A 21,489-nucleotide genomic window follows, 5' to 3' on the forward strand; every position below is an offset into this window, starting at 1 on the left:
CTGGTTAAGTGTGCCTTGAATTTATAAAAGATATCACAGTGTCACCAGAAAAGCACCCCCACACCTCCTCCTCCATGCTTCACAACGGGAACCACACATGCGGAGATCATCCGTTCATTGCTCATGTTTCTTGGCCTAAGCAAGTCTTTTCTTCTTATTGGTGTGGTTTAGTAGTGGTTCCTTTGCCGCAATTTGACCATGAAAGCCTGATTCACACAGTCTCCTCTGAACAGTTGAAGTTGAGATATGTCTGTTACTTGAACTCTGTGAAGCATTTATTTGGGCTGCAATCTGAGGTGCAGTTAACTCTAGTGAACATATCCTCTGCGGTCTTCCTTTTCTTTGGCAGTCCTCATGAGATCTAGTTTCATCATAGCACTTGATGGTTTTTGCAACTGCACTAGAAGAAACTTTCAAAGTTCTAGACATTTTCTGCATTGACTGATCTTCATGTCTTAAAGTAATGATGGACTGTCATTTCTCTTTGCTTATTTGAGCTGTTCTTGCCATAAAATGGACTTGGTCTTTTCCCAAATAGGGCTATTTTCTGTATACCACCCCCACCTTGTCACAACACAACCTATTGGCTCAAACGCATGAAGAAGGAAAGAAATTCCACAAATTAGCTTTTAACAAGGCACACCTTTTAATTGAAATGCATTCAAGGTGACTACCTCATGAAGCTGGTTGAGAGAATGCCAAGAGTGTGCAGCGCTGTCATCAAAGCAAAAGGTGGCTACTTTAAAGAATCAAATATATTTTTTTATTTAATTTGTTTAACACTTTTTTTTGGTTACTACATGATTCCATATGTGTTATTTCATAGATCTGATGTCTTCACTATTATTCTAAATTGTAGAAAATAGTAAAAATTAAGAACAACCCTTGAATGAGTAGGTGTGTCAACTTTTGACTGGTACTGTATATATATATATATATATATATATATATATATATACACATACATATATATACACATACATATATATACATACATATATATTAATAAATGTGATTTATCAGGGCTCAGCAACCCTACTTCCCGTGGCTGTTTCCCAATGATGGAGACCACTGTGCTCTTGAAAACTTTCAACACTCTAGAAATTGTTTTATATCGTTCCCCAGATATATGCCTCAATCACAATCCTATCTGGGAGATCGACTGACATTTACCTGGACTTTATGGTATAGTTTCTGCTCTGACATGTACTGTCAATTGTGGGACCTTATACAGACAGGTGTGTTTCTTTCTAAATCAATTGAATAGGCAACAGTTGGACTCCAATCAAGTTGTAGTGATGTCTCAAGGATGACCAAAGGAAATTGGATGCGTCTAAGCTCTATTTGGAGTGTCATAGCAAAGGGGTGTAAATACTTATGTTAATGCAGTGTTTCTGTAATTCATTTTCAATAAATTTGCTAAAATGTATAAAAACATGTTTTCACTTGTCATTATGGGGTGTTGTGTGTAGATGGGTAAGAAAAAAATTATATTTAATCAATACACAGCAAAATGTGGAATAAGTCAAGGGGTATGAGTATTGTCTGAAGGCACTGCATATGGTAAAAAAAAACTACTACCATTTAAAGGGGCAGTACACCAACATTTTAAATATACTTAATTTTATTGATTAAAAAAATCTTCATCCATTGATCCTGAGAGATAATGACCAAAAGTATGGCTTAGTTTTCTTTATTTACTTACCCCGCAACCAGCATTAGCGTTGCTGCTTGTGAAAAGCATGCCCAAATCCTCAGTCACTTCAAACCAAATGCTATGGTCAGGTCTGTGTTATAGGAACACGAATACCACGAATACCAAAAGCTGCACATATAGAATATTAAAAGATATTATAGGAATTCTGGTATTCATATTACATTTAATTTTTCGGAGAATACACACCAATACTGCACTATGTGTACATTCAGAGTGTAGCTGTTTTCTGTTTTACAGTTCTACCAATTATTCACACCACTGACAGACTTTTATGATCTGTTTTGACGGCAACTGAGAATATATCTCACGTCATTTTGATTTTGTACATAGTCATATCTAGTTATAACCAGTTGTAACCTGGAGCATATGGTGCTCCATCGCTGCAGGTGATCTGTCTATCAGATCAAGATCACTCCAACAGGTCCCCCTACACCCTCTGAGGATATGTAAAACCTAATAGTATGTCCCCAGAGAAACCTGAATTGAAAATAAATACTTTTATAGATTTGCCAATACAGCTGTATGTATAGATTCATAGCATATCTGAGTTCTGTATTGCAGTTTAATCAGGTATTTTTGATTTTGTACACGGTCATATGATACGTGGTATAGAAAAGTACAATTTTAGGTGAGTACATTGGAAGCTATATCTCTTCAAATGATCTGTCTAGCTGGTCGAAATCTCTGATACAGGTCCCCCTCCACCCTCTGGTGGCATGATAACTTGTTATTATGTCTCCAGAGAAATCTAGATTTAAATAAATCTCCTATCTATCAAATCACTATAGGTGGAATTGGGTGTTTTTTGCTGGGGTCAAAATGAGCCTAAAGGACTTGAATTTGGTTAATGATTTAGATTGATTAAGAACAAGTTGATTGAGAAAGTCCTGAACATGTGGAAGAATTGAATAAACCACATTTGAGCTATGATAAAAAATATGCCCCTAGGGTCAAAATGACTCCAGTCAGTAGTTTGAGGGCTAAGATGACTGCACTAACTGTAAGTCACTTTGGATAGCAACATCTGCTAAATGACTAAAATGTCAAATGTACATGTTTACATACAGATCTCATATTACTATATCGATTCATTTAAACAAAATTATATTGATGTCACAAATGTATTATTTGTAAAGAAAGTTCTTTATGAAAAATGTAGTTATTTGTTGTATTGACTGTGTAAAACCTAGCAGTACTACTTATTGTTCGGAGAATAAGGAAAATGTATAGCGTTTTGCAAAAAAACATGATTATTTTTCTCTCTGAAATGAAACCATCAAGTGATACATTTCCAATAAATACATGTCTGTCATTGAACAACCCCATGCCATGATTAGATAGTGAAAAAACACAAAAGGTTTTTTAAACAACAAAAGCTAATTTACCAACATTTCTGAAAATGGATATAGTGTTTTGGAAATAAACTTTTCATATCAAGAGTCACTTAATCATGAATGCCTGAATCTTGACTGAAGCTTGTACAATCACAACATCCATCTAACCATTTCCTTGCAGCTGTTGTACTTAGAAATGCGAATGACATTGAGGTATATATTGCTATGTTTTAGCATTGTCTCATTCTCTTCATTCTTTAGGCGGTCAGAGTACACAATGTGCATGACTCGTTCTGCATGACATTGAGTTTTGATTCCAGATTCCCTTATCCTTTCTTCTGGTAAGGTCACCTGCTGTAGATTGGGATGATAACTTGACTGTAGGGAATCTCTACAGGTTCTATGCTTGTAATGTGGAAATGTAAGATAACTAAAGTTCATGTTTATATTTAATGATCAACATTTGTAGCATATTTATAACCCATGGCATTGACATGGATTATAATGTTGATATTTAGGGCATCATCTGTATATCATAATGGAGTAGAACCACTGTCATCCTATCCCTACCCCATTGTACCCCCAAGTCCTACGGAATCGACATGCTATCTGATGTAAGACAATGCATCTACCCATATCTCTCTCTCTCTGTGCAATCATAATGAGGTAATGATGAGTTCTTGCTGCTCTCTTCATATATCTTTCAATATTTCTCTCTCTCTCTCTCAGCACATGTCAATCTCATCCTTATTGTCCTTCATAGGTAGAATTTGTTGACTATTTTCCACTGAAAATGCAGCCTTGAATCTCTCCAACTACTTTGTGTGACCTGACAAATCAAAAGCAGGCAAATACACCATAAAATCCAAGACACCTGTGGGTCAGGCCAACATGAGTAAAAATCCCTATCAGAATATACCCATTTCCTCTATTTTCAACTTTTTTCTCTCCTCCACTCCCTTCGCTCTCTTTTGCTGTCAGGCCAGTGGAACAAACAGGGTTGCTTTTGTTCGCTTTTAGCCTGTTTTGCAGCACTGCCTGTGTTATTTTTAGCTGCTATCTTATCTTTCAACGTGAATCCATCGATCCCACCTCACCATGTTCACACAAATGGCCTTTTCTGACGTAAGAGGCAGCAATTGCTGGCTCCCTGGGAGGCATGACGTCCTTTCCCACCTCTGCAGGAGGGTTCACAGTACTGTCAATATTGGTTTGTGACAGACAGACTGACGAGACCCCTCTTAAAATGAAAGAAGCAAGGGAGAGAGCAAGATGAGAAGGATGAGGGAAAGAGAGAGGGTGTCTGGTAAACCGGTGGGGTAAGGTGTGGAGCTGTGCAGTCAGGTGCATCCATGGCAACTAACGACACATGAACACACAGGAAACCAAACAGTAAAAGTGAGAGTGTAGGGCAATCTCTCTCCTTGTGCAGTAAGACAGTGCACTATGTGGCCAGAATAGAGAGTGTGAGAACAAGAGTTTGCATGTATAAGGGGACATCACAGTGCAAATGCAAGGTCTACCACACTTGTGCAAGTGAGATTAAGTCTGTGACAGACAGACAGACAGACAGACCAGACCAGACCAGACCAGACCAGACCAGACAGACAGACAGACAGACAAGACAAGACAAGACAGTCCACCAAACTACCAGGTGTGAAACAGGGAAGAGACTCATTTGGTATAGGGCAGACCTAACCCACTCAATCAATAAATTAATCAAAACATAATTTTACATCTGGTTAGCAACAATAATTAAGGAAATGATGTCTAAAGAGAAACACATCCTCACCTGTGCTACCAACATTTCCAAATAGAATCCACATGCTATTTATTTTCCCTTTCATACTTCTACTATTTGCACATTGCTACAACACTGTATGTAGCCAGTAATAGAAATGGCTCTATTCTTTTAAAGCTTTCACTGTTCATTTCTGTTTATTTCACTTTTGTTTATGATCTATTCCACATGCTTTGGCAATGTAAACATGTTTCCCATGCTCTAGTTCTAGCATACTCTGTAACTTGCTGTTCTAAGTTACCGTATATCTAATAGTGGCGCCCAAGATTCACATTGATAGTCTTCCCGAAAAGATGCGCTCCACATTCTGCGCAACCAAGATTTTGGTAGGAAACTTGTAGTCCTTTCCTACTCGGGCCTTGGTAGTAGTGGCTACCATTGCGACTGTGTTGGGTATCTGTCCTGCTGTTCTGAGTTACTCATTGGGTGTATAATCTATTTTTAGCGCCAACAGATGGGGTCACGTGACAGGGGACAAACGTCATTAATGTTGTTGGTGGAGGAGCTGAAAATATGGAGGAGAGTTGTGACAGTTAACATTAGACATTTCAACCCCCCCAAAAAAAATATTATTAACCCGATCAAGAAGTGTAACGGTCGAAGAGGCAATCCCCGAGCAGCGAAAAGGATAACGACAATCAGGTACGTTATGTTTGCTGGGAGATAATGTATCTTTCGTCTACTGCTGGTAAGAAATGTTTTTATACGGCGATATTTTCATCTGATGCGTTTGGTTACTGCTGGCTAGCTAACAAGCTGAGCGAACGCTATGAAGTTTTGATAGCTAGTTAACGTTAGCTATAGCAAGCGAAGTTGCTTTAGCTAATGTAAATGTGCACGAATGCATTGTTCTGATTTTGAAAATTTTAAGTTAACAAACTGACACATAGTATTGGAATCTGATTTAAAGCGTCAGTTTGCCAGGTTGTAATGATCCCATACGTCTAGTTAGCTTGCTAGCTAACGTTAGCTCATCAGCAGCCTACTTCCAGATAGCTAAATTAGCTAAACGTTACTAGCTATCACAATTTTAAAACGTTTTTATTTAGGGTGGTTGCTAAAAGCAGTACCGCAGCCGTCGGTGCCCTCTCCATGGCAATTTGTGTCCTCAATGTTTAGCAAACTGTGTTTTTGTTCGAGTTGAAATGACTAGTTTGCCACTTCTGCAATCTCCACTTCTGGTTACCCCCATTGCAGTCGTCTCCAAGTTTGCGACGCCTCATTTTTTAAAAAGGTAATGGTGCCACTTGAGTTTTGGTCCCACTCCCTGATAGTTGTTTCTATAGGTGTATACAGTTCCTATGCCGTGTGTGAGAGAGGATCCCACACAGTCAGTAGCCTGTATTTTTGCATATTCAATATAACGTTATACTAATTAACATGAGCTGCAACAAACACTCAAACTGAGAACTGTCCAATCTCTTCATTCAAAAACTCAATAATGGACACTCTTACTGACAGTTGTGGCTGCTTTGCGTGATGTATTGTCGTCTCTACCTTCTTGCCCTTTGTGCTGTTGTCTGTGCCCAATAATGTTTGTACCCTGTTTTGTGCTGCTACCATGCTGTGTAGTCATGTGATGCTGCCCTGCTATGTTGTCTTGGGTCTGTCTCTCTTTATGTCGTGATGTGTATTTGTCCTATATTATATTTTTCATCCCAGCCCCTGTCCCCGCAGGAGGCCTTTTGGTAGGCTGTCATTGTAAATAATAATTTGTTCTTCACTGTCTTTCCTAGTTAAATGACATTTAACGCCACTAGTTCCACTGCGTAAAATAAAATGTGGATGAAAGTGAAAAGTATAATAGCTTAGGCCAATTAACTCTTCCTTGCCCCCAAAATACAAATTTGCATTACTGGAAGCACCTTTTGTGCCTAGATAGTGAAGTACAGATGGGTAGGTTTGCTCCTTATGTAGAGATGTCTGAATAGTTTCTTAATTTATGGTCTGTATCAGTTATCACAATGGATTGTCTGCTGACAAAGTTGTTTTTGCAGTTACTTTCATGATAGGCATAACTGTTATGAAAGGAACATGGCATTTATTAAAGGTAGGCCTAGATACTCTGTGTACAAAACATAACACCTTCCTAATATTGTGTTGCACTCCCCTTTTGCCCTCCGTTTGTTGGGGAACGGCCCACAAGGTGTCAAGTGTTCCACAGGGATGCCCATGTTGACTCCAAAGGTGGCGGACCGTACTCGATACCAACAGGAAACTGTTGAGTGTGAAAAGCACAGTAGTTGACACTATCAAACCAGTCCCCCTCGCACCTACTATAATACCCTGTTCAAAGTAACTTAAATATTTTATCTTGCCCATTAACCCTCTGAATGGCACATTCAATGTCTCAAAGCTTAAATTCGTCTTGAACCTGTCTCCCCTCCTTCATCTACACTGATTGAAGTGGATTTAACAGTTGACCTCAATAATGGATCATAACTTTCACCTGGTCAGTTTGTCATGGAAAGAGCAGGTTTTCCTAATGTGTTGTACACTCAGTGCATATTCTACAGTGGATTCCAAAGTAAGGTTTTGATTTGTGACTTGTTCTGTGTTTTTATACATGTTAACATTGTACCTGCAGGCCCCTACCCTAAAGCCTATGAAAAGATGTGGCTTGTGGTTTTGGCTCCAAGTTGGATGGAGAAGGATTTCATCCTAAAATGAAATGAATGACAAATGCCTGTCTTTGATTAAGTGTCAAAGATTTGCTAGAGATCAGTTGATTGACAGATGCTGCTTCTCACGTGTGTGTGTGTGTGGATCACGTGTGTGTGTGGATGCCTCTCACAGTCCTCGAGTGGCCTTGCAAGTGTTTTTAAAAAATTGAAAATGGTTAAGTCCTTGTGCATGGAGTCGTACGGTTTGTTTAACTTTAATCATTGGATTTTGTTTAAATTGTATGCCAATGTGAAAAATATCAGCATCCCTGTTGCTGTGGAATTTCCCTCATTTAAGTCACTCCAAGTAAATGGTTTAGCTAGCGTTTCTTCATCTCTAGCATCAGCTTTTTTGCTCAAGGGTTGCCTTGTCACACACTCCTGATTTTGTGCCCTCTTGGCTATCAGATAAGATCAGGTTATCTGCAAACATCTGGATGTGCCCAGTTGAATTACATGGTGACCGATGTCAAGACCTTAAAGGGTCACACATTGAGACCCCATGTTTCATAGGGGACCTCTTCCTTATGAGGGAGGATATAAATAACATTTGCTTCAGACCATGGCCACTGAACAGTATACATTTAAATGTGCTTTCTCTATGCGGGTCACTGTCTATTTTTAAAATGTCTATCTTTTATATTGATTGCCTGAATTAAACTTGATGGGTCGAACTTTGCTTCTCTGTTCTCGGACACCCAGAAATAAAATCTTGCGTAAATGTATTAACGATACTAGCAAAGTCTTCATCCCTCTAAATGGAAACTCTCAGCCAGTTTCGGGCTAGTCTATTTGCCATCCCACAGGCTGTCGACAGATGCTACTACCATTTTCATGTTACGTGCATCTGTCCACGAGAGATTAGGCCTACTCCTTCATGAAATAGGTTCAGTATATAAGATGGCAACTCCTTTTAATTTTTTTAAGACAGTTCATCAATGACGTGACGCAGAGTCGCTTGTCCTGATGAATCACACAAGGTGTTGAAAAGGCTATTGAACAGCCCTGCCCATGTGCTGCCCTGAAGATACAGGGCCTTGATGTTTGCCTATTCTGTTTGCAATGCAAAAATGCATGGAAACTTGGATTCATACACTGTAGAAAAGTGTTTAGGCTACAGTGTGAAGCAAAAATAACCTCAGCTATACAGTGGGGCAAAAAAGTATTTAGTCAGCCACCAATTGTGCAAGTTCTCCCACTTAAAAAGACGAGGCCTGTAATTTTCATCATAGGTACACTTCAACTATGACAGACAAAATGAGAAAAAAAATCCAGAAAATCCCGTAGGATTTTTAATGAATTTATTTGCAAAGTATGGTGGAAAATAAGTATTTGGTCAATAACAAAAATGTATCTCAATACTTTGTTATATACCCTTTGGCAATGACAGAGGTCAAATGTTTTCTGTAAATCTTCACAAGGTTTTCACACACTGTTGCTGGTATTTTGGCCCATTACTCCATGCAGATCTCCTCTAGAGGAGTGATGTTTTGGGGCTGTTGCTGGACAACATGGACTTTCAACTCCCTCCAAAGATGTTCTATGCGGTTGAGATCTGGAGACTGGCTAGACCACTCCAGGACCTTCAAATGCTTCTTACGAAGCCATTCCTTCGTTGCCCGTGCGGTGTGTTTGGGATCATTGTCATGCTGAAAGACCCAGCCACGTTTCATCTTCAATGGCCCCATTTCATTCTTTCCTTTATACGGACGGATCAGTCGTCCTGGTCCCTTTGCAGAAAAACAGCCACAAAGCATGATGTTTCCACCCCCATGCTTCACAGTAGGTATGGTGTTCTTTGGATGCAACTCAGCATTCTTTGTCCTCCAAACACGACGAGTTGAGTTTTTACCAAAAAGTTATATTTTGGTTTCATCTGACCATATGACATTCTCCCAAGCTTCTGGATCATCCAAATGCTCTCTAGGAAACTTCAGATGGGCCTGGACATGTACTGGCTTAAGCAGGGGGACACATCTGGCACTGCAGGATTTGAGTCCCTGGTGGCGTAGTGTGTTACTGATGGTAGGCGTTTGTTACTTTCGTCCCAGCTCTCTGCAGGTCATTCACTAGGTCCCTCCCCGTGTGGTTCTGGGATTTTTGCTCACCGTTCTTGTGATTATTTTGCCCCCACAGGGTGAGATCTTGTGTGCAGCCCCAGATCGAGGGAGATTATCAGTGGTCTTGTATGTCTTCCATTTCCTAATAATTGCTCCCACAGTTGATTTCTTCAAACCAAGCTGCTTACCTATTGCAGATTCAGTCTTCCCAGCCTGGTGCAGGTCTACAATTTTGTTTCTGGTGTCCTTTGACAGTTCTTTGGTCTTGGCCATAGTGGAGTTTGGAGTGTGACTGTTTGAGGTTGTGGACCGGTATCTTTTATACTGATAACAAGTTCAAACAGGTGCCATTAATACAGGTAACGAGTGGAGGACAGAGGAGCCTCTTAAAGAAGACGTTACAGGTCTGTGAGAGCCAGAAATCTTGCTTGTTTGTAGGTGACCAAATACTTTTTTCCCACCATAATTTGCTAATAAATTCATTAAAAATCCTACAATGTGATTTTCTGGATTTTTTTTTTCTTCCTCATTCTGTCTGTCATAGTTGAAGTGTACCTATGATAAATTACAGGCCTCATCTTTTTAAGTGGGAGAACTTGCACAATTGGTGGCTGACTAAATACTTTTTTGCCCCACTGTATGTTAATGATTGAAACATGCTTTCTGTGCTGAAATCTTTAAAAAAAAAATGTCCTGAACCTGGTTACCAGTGTTGATCAATAAAACCCATCGTTGACAGCCTCCACCCCAATATTCTATGCACGTTTACAATCCTAGCCCCCAGAAAAGCCTATTCTTGGAGAAATGGGCATGTGACTAGTTCAAATTCCAGAAGGAATAGGTGCCAGCCTCTTACCCTTGAGCAATGTGCTGACCCAAAATTGTTTTGATTGTATCATTTCTGTGAGGCACTTCAGTGTTGGGGAAAAATAATTTGACTGAAGTTAGTAATTTGGCGTCTGGATCCTAATGAAACATCCTTGGACCAGTTATAAGGCCTTGGCCTAGACATACTTAATTTGACTACATTTTGAATCAACTAACTAGGCATATCTCTCTCTGCTGTTTAAGTGAACAATTTAGCTTCAAGGTAAATTAAAGGTGCCGCACTGCCATTGAGAGCCTGCATGTTCTCTGTTTTTTATGTAAGGTGTGGCCTTACATAAAATCAAGGGGAGATGGGGCCATTTCGTCACTGCTGGTGGGAAAGGCTCTGCTGAGTGCAGTGTCCCTCCTTTCTCCTTGAGAATCTGCTGGTCGCTCTCTCTCGCCTTGACTTTGAGGGCTGCTGAGGGGGATGTGCAGAAGCAGCACACATTTTTACTGGTTAGTGAGTGTCAGACGCCATCTTTTGGTTCTGTTTATAAGAGCACAAAGGATCCTCCTTATGTGGTTCTGATTTTGGACCAGACCTGACTCTGTGCCACAGGCCTTTCTGTTGCATTGCCCGAAGGCCATTGCATTCATAAATGCTATGCAATAAACTTTGACAGCAGCCAATTTCAACATGAAGCACATTTGATTGTTGCAAAATGATTTGCTCCTGCTTAAAGCTCTCCCTGCAATTCTAAGAATTTCTTGGTGTACAATTTCTGTGCTTCATATGTTGAACCATTTTAAGTCATGGCTTCAAAGCAAATGCTGATGCCAAGATCTGAGGACGGAGCCTGTCACTTAGCAGCACTTCCTGGCTGTTTGAGGGACCGGTATCTTCAGTGATAATGTGAGGAGGCGGAGACCCCCACTTATGCTATTCGCTGGATGAGTCTCCTTGCACCATCATGCAGTGGTACTGCAAAGAGTGAAAAAAATAAAGATGAGCTGATATTTTTATCCCCAATGGTACGTCATTAGGCTAATGCAGCCGGTGAAAGTGGCTAGGTCAGCAGTCAGAAGTGGTCAAAGAAGGTTCTAAATACCCTGCGACAAGGCATCCCATTATCTCTGTGACACGGTTTCTATAACCAAGCTTCCGGTGAATGCGGTGATTAAGCCAGGCCCTTGCCGGAGCATGTCATCTGACCGAGTGCCCTGGGATCCTGCAGGGGGAGCGTTGCTTACCAACTTCTGGAATATCACACAGAGAGCCATTTGCTTAGCCCCATACCACACCCTAGACACGTTTTCAGATTTAGCTGACATATTGTATGCAATTACAGGAAATGTCATCCTCTGTGGGTGTACAGGAGAAAGGCATAGGTTAATGGCACTTAGTCCCAGATGTTAGAAAGGCTGCATAAAATTAACAATTTCAAAAGTATAAATTCAATTTGAGCTGTTTCTTGCAATTGGTGTAACAATGCCTTCCTGTCACAAATTGGTCTTGGTGATTTTGGTATCTAAATGTGTTGGTGAGTGACTAAATTACATGTTCCTGTCGTTAGTCTAATCCTCATGACTGTTCCCAGATAACCTTGCAAAACCAAACAAAACCCTAGCGAAAGATGACTATATTTAGTCTATGTGCTGACAAGAGGCCAGTGTTAAACCGGAGGGGACATCTGAGGAGAGTAGTTTTAAGAGCATTAAACGATCAGCGACGCCTGAGAGCCTTGCTTCAGTGCGGAAGGCACAGGGACGGCGGTACGGCATGGGCTTTCAGCGCTAACTCCGCTCCATTAAATCATATGGCTTAGAGGCAAGACTTCCGCGACTGAGTGGGACTTAGATCCGCTTTCCAGGAATTACACTGCAGTGGTAATAAGGGCTGGGCAATATGGCCTAAAAATCATCTACATTTGTTCACTTTTATGGCCAATTCACTTTGTATGTACCAGTCAAGTTTAGACACTTACTCATTCAATGGTTTTTCTTATTTTTTTTCAAATTTCTACATTGTAGAGTAATAGTGAAAACTATGAAATAACACATGGAATCATGTAGCAACCAAAAAAGTGTAAAACAAATCAAAATATATTTTATATTTGAGATTCTTCAAAGTAGCCACCCTTTGCCTCAATGACACTCTTGGCATTTTCTCAACCAGCTTCACCTGGAATGTTTTTCCAACAGTCTTGAATGAGTTCCCACACATGCTGAGCACTTGTTGGCTGCTTTTCCTTTACTCTGCGGTCCAACTCATCCAAAACCATCTCAATTTGGTTGAGGTCGGGGGATTGTGGAGGCCAGGTCATCTGATGCAGCCCTCAATCACTCTCCTTCCTGGTCAAATAGCCCTTACACAGCCTGGAGGTGTGTTGGATCCTTGCCCTGTTGGAAAAACAAATTATAAGCCCAAACCAGACGGGATGGCGTATTGCTGCAGAATACTGTGGAAGCCATGCTGGTTAAGTGTGCCTTGAATTCTAAATGAATCAGACAGTGTCACCAGCAAAGCACCATTCCCCACCTCCCTGCTTCACGGTGGGTACTACACATGTAGAGCTCATCCGTTCACCTACACTGCGTCTCACAAAGACACGGCGGTTAGAACCAACAATCTCAAATTTGGACTCATTAGACCAAAGGATAGATTAGCACCAATGTCCTTCTGTTTGTGTTTCTTGGCCCAAGCAAGTCTTCTTATTGCTGTCCTTTTAGTAGTCTTTGCAGCAATTTGACAATGAAGGCTTGATTTCGCGCAGTCTCCTCTTAACAGTTGATTTCTGTTACTTGAACTCTGCAGCCAAAATAAATGCTACAATCTGCGGTGCAGTTAACCATAATGTACTTATCCTCTGCAGCAGACGTAAAACAAAGGAGATGGTCGTACACTACAGCTCCACTACGGGGCAATAGTGGAGCAGGTTGAGAGCTTCAACTTCCTTGGTGTCCATCACCAACAAACTGTCATGGTCCAAACACACCAAGACAGTTGTGAAGAGGGCATGACAAAGCCTATTTCCCCCTCAGCCGACTGAAAAGATTTGGCATGGGTCCCCAGATCCTCAACGTTCTACAGCTGCACCATTGAGTGCCTCCTGACTGGTTGCATCACCGCCTGGTATGGCAACTGCTCGACCTCCGACTGCAAGGCACTTACAGAGGGTAGTGTGTATGGCCCAGTACATCACTGGGGCCACGCTTCCTGTCATCCGGGACCTCTATACCAGGCGGTGTCAGAGGAAAGCCCCCAAAAATGCTAAAGAATCCAGCCACCCAAGTCATAGACTGTTCCTCACCTCCCCATTACCTCGACTAACCCGGTGCCCAGCACATTGACTTTGTACCGGTACCCCCTGTATATAGCCTCGCTACTTTTATTTTTTTCTACTGTTATTTTATTGTTGCCCTTTTAATTATGTTTATTTTTATACATTTTATTTAACTTCAGTTTATTTTAGTAAATAATTTCTTAACACTTTAGTGTTGGGTAAGGGCTTGTAAGTAAGCATTTCACTGAGGTCTACACCTGTTTTCTTTGGCGCATGTGACAAATAGTTTGCTTTGAACTCTGGGTCTTCCTTTCCTGTGGCGGTCCTCATGAGAGCCAGTTTCATCATAGAGCTTGATGGTTTTTGCACTTGAAGAAACATTCAAAGTTCTTGAAATTTTCCGCTTTGACTGACCGACCTTCATGTCTTGATGTATTGATGAACTGTCGTTTCTCTTTGCCTATTTGAGCTGTTCTTGCCATAATCTGGACTTGCAAATAGGGATATCTTCTGTATACCACCCCTACCTTGTCACAACACAACTGATTGGCTCAAACGCATTAAGAAGGAAAGACATTTTAACAAGGCACACCTGTTAATTTAAATGCATTCCAGATGACTACCTCATCTGAAATGAGAGAATGCCAAGCGTGTGCAAAGCTGTCATCAAGGCAAAGGGTGGCTACTTTGAATAATCTCAAAAATGTGTGTGTACATATATACATATACACACACACACATGTATATATGTGTGTGTACATATATACATATACACACACACACACATGTACATATATACACACACACACATGTATACATATACATACATATATACGTGTGTGTATATACACAACACACAACACACGTGTGTATATATATATATATATATATATATATATATATTTTTTTTTGTTAATACATAGTTTTATGTCGTCACTTATACATTGTAGAAAATAGTAAAAATAAAGGAACAATGAGTAGGTGTGTCAACTTTTGACTGGCACTGTAAGTGCTGAAAACAATGTCTCCTGTCTGGCTACGTCCTGCCCCTGCAGTTGCTCCCTCTGCCCAGTAGGTGAGGCCGCAGGTCCAGGGAGGGACACTGTCCAAAACGCAGGGTGCCCCAGTGGGCTGTGCAACTGCCAGGACTCCTGTAGGATGCAGATCCAACAGCAGCTGCAGAGCAAACTGAGATGAATGGGGATTAAGCATAAAGCAGGCACTTTGTTATGTCTATTACTGTGTGATGTAATGGGGCCAACATTGCACGTTAAGGATTTAACCAGGAGGTTATGTTCAAATCATCAAAGGTCATTGCTGTATATTAATGAGAGAGACAATTGGCGCTGCACCAGTGTTCATCCAGCTGTGTGAATACAAAATATGTACATTTGTATGATGTAATTTGCTCTGGGTAAGGTCTGCAAAGTGTGTGAATAACCTCTTTTGTAAAAACAATTTTAACATAATGCATATAGCAATTTGCATCCATTTTATTGCATGTGATTAGGCTACCTTGACAGGAGTTTATTGAATATTTGCTGCTTTTTGTTAAGTTCATCCGCTTAAGGTGAAACTGCGCCACTGCTCGCCCCAGCGCATTAATTGTTTTTGATTTGTTGATGAAACTGAGGAGCGGAGCATCTAGCATGGCAACAAAAGACATGTGCGGTACCTCTGCTCTTGTATCGTGCATGCAATGATGTCTGAGGGAAATGAACTGTCAGTTGTTTGAAGTAACTTCTGTTGTAACATCGCAAACGGATGTGGCATATTCACTAAATACGGATTCCAGATTTTTAAAGACTAATTGGAATAAAGAGAATATAGATTTTAATTTGTTGGGCAGAACCCTTGGATGGAATCAGACCCCCTATGGTGAAATCCCCTTGTAAAAATGTGTGACATGGCTTTAATAGCTATACGAGCGATCTAGGAAGCAACAACTAAGGTTTTATTTTGCAACCTATGAAATAGACCATCATACATAAGTGAAACGTTATAGAGCCGGGAGATATTTACACAACTAAGTAATTTAGAATGCGTGTTTACACATTCACACTGATGAAATTACTAAGTAGCCTATTGATTTAGAACAGAGGCCCAGCTTAGAAAGACTGCACATATTGACACTGTCCATTTGTCCACTCACCTGGGGTCATTGAGAAGCATGGTGCTCCTGGGGGCCAGTATGGGTATTGCAGCACTATGCCTCTCCTCCTCCATCCCCAGGGGGAGTGTGGGTATCGTGTTGCTGTCTCTCGTCTCTGCAGACCCCAGGCTGCATGACTCATCCCATTAACAGCTCGGCGAGTGCTTTTCTGCGGAGGCAAACTGACTAACACCCCCTCCCTCACCTTCCCTCAAAGCAAAACAATTTTCCACATTTCAGACACTGTCTTTAGCAACTAGATTTTTTTTATTAGTTAAAAAAGGTGTTTTAATGGTAGTCTGCAGTGGAATAATGTAAAATCATTGGTCATCTGTTTATCATGGTGGAAGTTGGGGAGGGAGAGTTGCAAATGGAGGTAGCCCAACTGCTTATTTGGCCTGTGTGTAACAACTAATCTTGACTGGCAGATCACCTACTCTGTCATTGCCTGACTAAGCAAAATGGGAGTCGAAAACTAACATTACTGAATTACTTATGACTGAATGAATGCTGGCCATGTTATCTGCAGTGGCCAGGCGTGTTAGGAGTTACGGATACCAGGATCCTTGAACTGCAGCTAGCTAACTCTTGTTCATTTGTGACTATTGCAGTGGGATTGACTCGAAGAAGGGGAGGAGCCTACTGATCCACCATACCTCTGTGGACAAGTCATGGCTGACGCCGAAGACCCACTTTAGAACCTTCAGTCCATTCCCAAACACAAGCAAATACACACTCGCCTAAAGCTTTATCATCCTAATTCTTATTACCTTCAACTTGACTGAGTTTTGGAACAACAAAGACCACTAACGCAATCATCTCTGGCTTCTCCGTTCATCATTTCTGCCAACACCACAGGTAAGTCTGGTTTTCTTTTCTCCAGCTTTTTTTCTTCATGAAATGCAAAGAAAGCCCCCCCTCCCCTGTGATCTCTTAACCCTCTGATCCTCTCCATGAACTCTCCTCAGGGCATTACTCATGTGTTGTAATTTACAAGTTTGTTTGATGACAGGAAACTAGCATCTCGAAGTCCGGTGCTTTATGGTGGCTGTATGGTTCACCATTGAACTTGTACACACATTATTACTTTTATCTTAAAGAAGTCTGCAAACTGGAGTGATTATTCAGAATTATATCCAGTAGCAGGATGTGTTCATGGGTCTCTTAAACAAAATACATGTATTTTTTTTATTTTATTTTTTTAGACTTGCTCTCATGATTCTAGTTGGTTTAAGTTCCTCTACACATGGGCTATTCTATATCGAAACAAATCCTAACAACAACCTGTGGATTCTCTTACTGGCTGCTCTCTTCTCCAATCTCTTTCTGTCTATATTTAGAACCGCTGACGACTGACCAGACCTTTATTAACCTCCCATCCCCCTAATGACGTCTTTGAATGTCACTGGGTGCCGTGGCAACCCTGACTGCTCTGTGAAAGGCCTGGAGGGTTGTCTGCTCATTGGACAGTACACTAGAGCAAACATGACTGTTGTTTTTTTTGTGCAATGAGTATGAGTCGTGTAAGTAGCTTGTGTGTAGCTAGTATCTTTGGCGATATACAGTGTTCGTGTTGTCTTTATGTTAATAGCATTTGAGGCAGGAAGTCCTTCCGATCGGTAGATGCAGCAATACTTCAAAGCTAACTGGTCATGAAGATTAGCTCAGACGGGTCTTAGACTGTGACCACAGCAATAACAATGCAGACACGTTGTAGAATTTTTGCAGGAAGTCTAACTATCCTCAGTGTCAGCCTTTTTATGAGAGTTGAACATGCAGGACAATGACTGGACTTATTTTATCTGCAGATAGAAGTGCATTGACATTCAAAACACTTTTTTGAAGTTACTATTAACTCCAACTGAACAGGTGTCGAACTGTGATGTCCACTGCCACATTTATACACCGCCACATGAGAGAACAATACCTGAATAATCCCGAACACCCAAAAGGGCCTTATGGTCAGGACGGCAACTTTTCCTTTTGTGTGACTGGCCCTGCACAGGCGATTAGGCTACTTGAGACTGGGAGCGGAGCAGAGAATTTACTCTGTTCTCTGTGTTGTCACCCACCTGTTCGATCAGCCAGGAACACCGAGAGCTCCTCCAAGAGCTCGAATCCTGCTAAGGCAAAAATGTGTTAAATTGTCCGGAAGTACCGGACTGAGGGGTTTGTATAGCGTAAGGGCCTTCTTTAGCCAGGTAACGTTCTGTTTGGTGCTGTTCCAAGAGGCTAAAAAAGTCATGAGGGCTGTATAAAAGCACCCGTAAGCGGCCTGCATGAAGGTAATTGGTGACCCATTTTAAGTGCATTGTAGAGCTGTCACGGTAAATTGACACCGACCATACCGATCACTTATCGCATGAATTTTGTTGATGGTTCATTACAATAAGTAGCCTATAGTAGAGAAATATGAAGTTTGAAATTACGCACGATTTTTCTAATATAGTGCCTTCAAAGTATTCATGCCCCTTGACTTATTCCACATTTTACTGTTAGACTGAATTCGAAATATATATTTAATCTATTTTTGAAACCCATCTACACACGTGTTTGCATTTTTAGCTATTTAATTTGTTGGTCTACCCGGTGGATAGCGCAAATCGGTGCCTTCAAGTTTGATACAATCCTACGTGAGATTTCCTAGCTTTTATACATGACCAGAGAGAGACTGTCAAATAATACAGCAGAGGTGCTGTTTTTAAAAGTGAGTTCATGTTGCATTTTTTTATTTATTCTGCACTGTCACATTTCTATTCAAAACTATTACAAAACATAAAACTCCTACTTGCGCTGCAATGAATGAGTAGCTGAGTGTATAGATAGCCTTGGGTTTTTATTATTATTATTAGCAGCTTGTCTATTTGAATATTTCACTTTCTCTGTTCATCGGAACGATATTAATTGGTGCTTGAGGTAGATGCGGTGCGACTCGTTTCACCATCGGGTTGAAGACTGTGTCCCCTCCGATGATACTGACCAAAGGAAGGAGAGAGCAGGAACCGTGAGAGGCTTGACCCTCTGCTGCTCTTTCCCTCCCTCCGCTGAGACTAATGCCATGTTCAAAACAACTAGGAACTCTGGCATCTACGACTTCAATGCGCTCAAGCCAACTGGGAACTCGGAATAAAACGAGATCTGACTGGGAAAAATATTGTGTAAAAAAACGGCAATCCAACTTGGAATTCCAAGGCGGAAACTCTGCATCTTTCTAGAGCCCTGACTTTCCTACCTGAACATCACTGATGTTGTGATTTTATTTTTTTCCCCTCTTTTCTTCATAATTTCAGTTGTCTTAATCACCATCAGCTTACCATCTGTCCAGTAAAATAAATATTAAAATTATTTCAATTTATACTCTAAAGGAAAAGCAGAAATATCACATTTACATAAGTATTCACACCCCTGAGTCAATGTTTTAGAAGCACTTTTGGCAGCGATTACAGCTGTGGCTTTCTGGGTAAATCTGTAAGAACTTTTAGCACCTGGATTGTGCACTATTTGCCTACCATTCATGCTTTTCAAAATTCTTCAAGCTCTGTCAAATTGGTTGTTGATCATTGCTAGACAACCATTTTCAGGTCTTCCCATAGTTTTGACTTAAATCTACTTGAAAATCTAACTCGGCACCTCTGGAACATTCACTGTGTTCTTGGTAAGCAACACCAGTGTAGATTGGACTTGTGTTTTAGGTTATTGTCCTGCTGAAAGGTGAATTAATCTCCCAGTGTCTGGTGGAAAGCAGACTAAGCAAGGTTTTCCTCGAAGATTTTTGTCTGTACTTAGCTCCTTTTCTTTTTTTTTATCCTGAAACTCCCCAGTCCTTAGCGATAACAAGCATACCCATAACATGATGCAGCCGCTACTATGCTTGAAAATATGGAGTGGTATTCTGTATATAGCCTTGTTATTGTGTTTTATTTTTAGTTTATTTGGTAAATATTTTCTTAACCAACAATGCAGTTCAATAAAGAGTTAATTGTATTTGGTGTATGTGACATGTGACAGTTTGATTTATTTAATGTACTGGATTTGCCCCCAACAACACAACATAACACTGGCACATTTTTTGCAGTATTACTTTAGTGCCTTTTTGCAAACAGGATGCATGTTATGAGATTTAAAAACAATTCTGTACAGCCTTCTCTTCATTCTGTCAATTAGGTTAGTAACTACAATGTTGTTGATCCATCCTCCATTTGCTCCTATTACAGCCGTTAAACTATGTAACTGTTTTAAAGTCACCATTGACCTCCATGGTGACATCCCTGAGCAGTTTCCTTCCTCTCCGGCAACTGAGTTAGGAAGGACGCCTGTATCTTTGTCGTGACTGGGTGTATTGACACTATCCAAAGTGTATTTAATAACTTCACCATGCTCAAAGGGATATTCAATGTCACCTTTTTTACACATCTACTAATATGTGCCCTTTGCGAGGCATTGGAAAACCTGGTTGAATCTGTGTTTTTAAATTCACTGCTCGACTTAGGGACCTTTACGATTATCTGTATGTGTGGGATACAGAGATGAGGTATTCATTAAAAAATGACGTTAAAGATGCACTATGCAGAAATCGCTCCACCTTTTCCTGGTTGTTAAAATTAAAATAGTTTGCGTAATTTCTGTTTGACAAAACAAGTCGTATAGAAAATCATTGTACCATTTTTAAATCACTGTGAAATATATTTTCCATAACAGTATTGTATTTTCTGCTGTTTGAAGATGATGTGCAAAAACAAAACTTAAAAACAGGAAGCATAGAAATGGCTTGAATTTGGTCTGTTCTCCCAAAAAGTTACATATTGCAGCTTTTTAACACTTATTGCGCACAGTGGGTCCATGCAACTTATGACTTGTTAAGCATATTTTTACTCCTGAACTTAGGCTTTCCTTAACAAAGGGGTTGAATACTTATTGACTGAAGACATTTTGTTTTTTTAATTAGGAAAACATACCTCCACTGACATTATGGGGTGTGTGTGTGTGTGTGTGTGTGTGTGTAGGCCATTAATCTCAATTTAATATTTTTTAATTGTGTCAAACAACAAAGTGGAGAAAGTCAAGGGATGTTAATGAGTATTCTCTGAAGGTACTGTATGTGAGATTTGTTAATGGGACAATTGATGGCTGCAACCATCAAACAAGTTGTAGTAGTTTTAAAGGATACACAACATTAGCTGAACTTTGTTCTATTTATCATTATTCAGGTAATTTATTGCAATAAGGATTTGTCCATATCGCCCAGCTGTAGTGCTTTGTACGTATATGACCAACCGCTGTCCAATAGATGGGCAAAGACCCAATCACAGCCATATTTACGTTCAGTTTCTCTGTATAATGAGTTAACTAAGGGTCTCTGTTCCTTTTGAACATGCTTGTTTCCAGGAAGGTTTTGACTCCGTTCCAATATGAGTGGCAAGTTCCTATCTTGACTGCAGGAATGTATTGATTTGCACCAATCAACACAAGCTAAACCAGCTGCTTACACTCTATTTTCTTTCATTCGTTGTCCTTCTTTCTCACAATCTGTTTTTCCCCAATTTTTATAGGCTAGCGCTAGCCTATCAAGGCATTCTTACTTTACCGTTTATGATCAGTAAGACCTTTCTACTTGCACAGTCCCGGTCATCCTGTATACGGGTTGAACATGGCAGTTTTTGTCATTGAT

General features: G+C 40.4%; 1 protein-coding gene across 1 annotated transcript in view; it reads left to right on the top strand.

Moving 5' to 3' along the window:
* The first annotated feature begins 5,331 nt into the window (after positions 1-5,331).
* The window catches only part of LOC118384575 (histone deacetylase 5-like), a 90,867-nt gene continuing 74,709 nt past the window's right edge, over positions 5,332-21,489 (top strand). Inside the window, exons 1-2 of the mRNA XM_052518838.1 lie at positions 5,332-5,494; positions 16,433-16,679. The gene's annotated coding sequence lies outside the window, so the exon portion shown is untranslated. The remainder of the gene's footprint in view (positions 5,495-16,432; positions 16,680-21,489) is intronic.

Source organism: Oncorhynchus keta, chromosome 5 (genome assembly GCF_023373465.1).
Source record: "Oncorhynchus keta strain PuntledgeMale-10-30-2019 chromosome 5, Oket_V2, whole genome shotgun sequence".
Lineage (NCBI taxonomy): Eukaryota > Metazoa > Chordata > Actinopteri > Salmoniformes > Salmonidae > Oncorhynchus > Oncorhynchus keta.